We start from the raw sequence: 4,984 nt of genomic DNA, 5'->3' as shown, positions 1-4,984 counted from the left end.
TTCTGTCGAAGAAAAAAAAACCAAGGGCAAACCGAATTCTAAGTCAGAAGGCAGGCCAAAGGGTTGGGCTGGTAGAGTACATGCAACACCTAAGGACAACCCAAGTTCGATTACTGTAGAGTCAATAACATAAAAAGTGCACTCAACAGAGCAACGGGAAGGTCCCATATACAAGCAAGGGTGTGCTGTTGGTGGAGTTAAAAAAAAGGCACCAAGGTGCAAAATACTGTATGCAATTAGAATATTGCAACATCAAATTGTGATGCATGGTACAAAAGGCTGAATGATGCACATAAATGTACCCTGTTACATTGCCCAGAGAAAGGAGACCCAGTGCTGAACGTTAAGGTCCTGACAGTGAGCTGAAACTACAGCTCTTCTGGAAATTCCCTAAAGCCTATTAAAAGGCATGTAGAGAGAAGCAGGGCATTTAGTGTATTCACTTTAAATATTCACAATCTTGGAATATAATGGAACATCACCTACATACCTCAGCTTTATGTTAAAGTGTATTAATCAGGCGAAACGTGAAATCCTGGGGGTATAAATAAATAGATATTATATCATAAATATAAATGAATATAGTAGAGAGATTACAGTGCTAGACATAGGGATCATTGGATCATGCAAAGACAATGTTCTTTACAACAGACAATTTTCCAGGGACAATCCTCTGGAGCTCTTTAATGTGCATCCATTGTACAGCGCTACGGAATATGATGGCGCTATATAAAACATTACATAATAATAATAATTAGACCCTTCCTTTAATCCCATGTTCTTAACATTAAACTTTGTACTATATGCTGCTCTTTCTGACCTAGCCATACCCCTTTCTCTTCCTGTCGCATTATGAAGAGGAAGCAGAAGTCAGAGCAAGAACAATGGAGCCCTTTCCAGATATGACCATGTACATTACATTTACATTGCAATTTACTCACGTACCAAAAATAAATCATGAGGATTTTATTATTCACTGGTAGTAGCAGCAACTTTTTATGTTTATGCTGTAGAAAAAATAGGCCTTTTAGTTCTCCATATTGTAGCTTTATTTTTATACTTATTCCTCTAAAATATTCACGATAACATTCATAATGGCATAAATGAATTTTCCATAAAGCCCGATGTACATTTACAAATATGCCAATATACACTTGTCAATTCCTATGATAATTGCAATGGACAATACTGACCAAAAAGCCTTTATCTAAAGCTAGGGCCAGACACAATGAGGTCTATTCACTATTTTGCTAAATAGGCCATAGGCCTAGGGTTGGCGGCACCTGGGTGCAGTATTTATGTGGGGTCCTCCAACAACTAACACACATAGATTCTAAAGCGCAAACTTGCTGCAACACAATCCACACACATTCTTTCTCTTGCTCCTCTTCTGTATCTCGCAGGCCTCACTAATCTTAGGATCACCCTTGACACGCTCACGCTAACACCTTACACTTTCTAACACCATAATGTAATACTTGTAGGGCTGCAACTAACGATTATTTTAATAATCGATTAGTTGGCCGATTATTTTTTCGATTAATCGATTAATCGGATAAAAAAAACAATATGCAAATTTTTCGTTTATTTAAAATAATTTAATGAACTGGATGTTAAAAAACAACTTAAAATTTACATTAACATTCTTATTTTGTTATGATGTGATAAAAACAATATTTTCAAAGTACAAGAACCCAAACACAATATTTATGAAACAAAATAACCCCAAACATTCTGAAAAGAGGTGGACTATTACTGTTCAAGAAACTTTGCCCCAGCCCTGGCACTTTGCACCCAGAACTTTGCACCCAGCCCTGGCACTTTGCACCCAGCACTTTGCACCCAGCACTCAGCACTTTGCACCCAGCACTTTGCCCCAGCCCTGGCACTTTGCATCCAGCACTTTGCACCCAGCACTTTGCACCAGCACTTTGCACCCAGCCCTGGCACTTTGCACCCAGCACTTTGCACCCAGCACTTTGCCCCAGCCCTTTGCAGCCAGCCCTGGCACTTTGCACCCAGCACTGGCACTTTGCACCCAGCACTGGCACTTTGCACTGTGCCCCTGCACCCAGTCTCCAACTCTGCCCTGCACCCAGCCCTGCCCCCACATTCTGCCCTGCCCCCACACTCACACTCTGCCCTGCACCCACTCTGCCCTGCACCCACACTCACACCCTGCCCTGCATCCCCACCCCCACTCTGCCCTGCACCCAGTCTCCCACTCTGCCCTGCACCCACACTCACACCCTGCATCCCCACCCCCACTCTGCCCTGCACCCAGTCTCCTGCCCTGCACCCCCCACCCCCACTCTGCCCTGCACCCCCACCCCCACTCTGCCCTGCACCCACACTCACACCCTGCCCTGCATCCCCTGAAACCCCACCCCCACCCCGCCGTGGACCCCCACCCCCGCGAATGTACGAATGGAGCCACTCGCACAGAGCGAACCGCTCTGTGCGAATGGAGCCACTCGCACAGAGCGAATCGCTCTGTGCGAATGGAGCCACTCGCACAGAGCGAATCGCTCTGTGCGAGTGGCTCCATTCGCACAGAGCGATTCGCTCTGTGCGAGTGGCTCTGTGCGATCTGTGCACATAGACATGAAGAATACTTACCTCCGGAACGCGTCACATCCGTCACGTAGGTAAAAGAAGGCGGAGACTGCAGAGCGTGTAGCAGAAGCGGGGAACGCTCGCGGAGGTAAGTAAAAGGAGCCGAGTGCTCCAACAACGAATCGATCACTCGATTAATCGATAACGGAAATCGTCGACAACGATTTCCGTTATCGATTATTATCGATTTTATCGATTCGTTGTTTCAGCCCTAAATACTTGCACACATGGTAACACCATATGCTCAAAAACACTTTACAGTAAAACACACATGCACACACCATACTCACACGCATGATAACACCATATACATACATACATACATAATACATATACCTTCAATATGCTGACCCACTCGCAATAATGTCGTACGGTAACACACATAAGACCATTCTCTTACACACATGTACATATTATCCAACAACATACACTAACACATACTGACTCTTACGGTATACATTTATGTAAATAGTTTAAATCAGGCATCCAACAAATAAACAAAAGGAAATCAAATCCTACTTCAGTTTGGAGATAAACTAAACAAACGTTTTCCTTTCCAGCATACTGGACAGTTATTTCGGTTCCCAGTTGCAAAAAAAACCCAAAACGCGTTTCCACACAATAACGTTTAAAGGGTCTCTGAGCACGATACTTACAACCTTCTCGTTCTGCAACTGTCAGAGCTCCCCTTTTTACCTTGCAGGGGAGGGGACACGACATTCAACAGGATAGAGCTGACATTGCTTTATTAAGCCTTTCGGGCAGGGAATAGAGAGCTTATGCACACAATATATAAATATTATAGTGTTAGTAAATATGCATATATATATATATTATACTGGGTGATCAGTTACTGGACGCATCCCTGTGGCCAAGCATAGGGGCCTATCCTCCCTGTGAGAGAGCATGAGGCCGGGTCCCCCTGCTCCGCATGGTAATGCTCCACAGGTGTACCCCCCGATGGCAGCCCTGTCAAGGTGCATGCAAATGATTGGCTGCTCATAGAAGTTTGTTTTTTTTAAATCTTTAAACTCAACTTTGTCAATGGGGGCTAAGATGAACTACATCCACTGGACAAGTTTACCTTTAGATGACAAAAGTCCTGATAATATTTAATTCCCCTGTTTTCACTTAAAGCAATCAGTTTCAGAAAAATTGCTCCCACTGAAATCAATTGGAGCACTTTCTGTGCACTAAACCAAGGTAGCAGGAAAAAAAATCACAATGTAAATGCTTTAAATGTTTGAATTAAATGCTAAATAATGTCATTTTTTAAAATGTTATATTTTGAGCAAAGAAGCATCCATTAATTAAGCAACAGGTTGCTTCATCATCATCCAAAATGGTTTCTCTATATGCACTAGTTTTCAGCCTGGATGCAATCCTCTGGCGCTCTTTATCACAATATTTGCATTTTGCTCTTCAGTCTTTCCCAATGGCAGTTGGTATTTCCATAAAATACACCAAAATAAGGTCTGCATTCCTACTAACTGACATTAGTAACCCAGTTAAGCAGGACAACAGACACATAACTTCCTCTATAGCAACTGGCAATAGAGCTCTGTGTAATGTTCAAACATTCCCTTATATTTGTGCTTCTTCTTACGAGCCATAAGACCCTAAGTGTATTCCATGGTTATTTATATACCATATTTGCTTGATTATAAGACGGAGGCTCAACCCTTTCGCAAAAGTACCTGAATAACAGACTTTATACTAGGAGAAGCAGACGAAGAATGAAGACAGAAGAACTAGAGGCAAGAGGAAGTAAAGCTGCGGAAAAAGGGGGCACGGTTGGCGGAGAAGGTAGGGAGACATTGAGAGCGTGAGAGAGTGTGTGAGAGAGCGAGTGAGCAATGAAAGCAAAAACTGTGGTTTAGATTTTTTCCCCAACAGGGTTGTCTTATTTTCATATATTTTTATATAACTGAAAAAATATTATAAAGAATGCAATTTTATTATATATATTAGATACAATTGGTTCATACACAAATCATTCTGCATTTTTGTTGTAGAACATTGTGATACTCATAATTGCCAACCAGCCTGAGCTCCTAGCAGGGAAGGGCTGGCATCCGCTGGCCAAGGTAGGGCATGTAAAGGTAAGTGCCCCTCCATATGTACTAGAACAACTCACAGTTATACACTTACACTAAAACATACTTTTTCTATCACACCCCCACCACCTTAAACCATTACCTTGCCTTGAGTCTTCCTTTATAGCTGCTTGCATACTGTGTATGCTATTAAAGAGGGGTAAAGTAACATTATGTGATCCCACTGTGCAATTGCCCCCCTCCAAGCCATCCTGCCCTTGCTATTCATGATGGGGCTCAATAGGAGATATTAAATTATTAGGGGCCTTTAC

Source organism: Spea bombifrons, chromosome 3 (assembly GCF_027358695.1).
Source record: "Spea bombifrons isolate aSpeBom1 chromosome 3, aSpeBom1.2.pri, whole genome shotgun sequence".
NCBI lineage: Eukaryota > Metazoa > Chordata > Amphibia > Anura > Pelobatidae > Spea > Spea bombifrons.
This window is presented reverse-complemented; position numbering follows the sequence as displayed.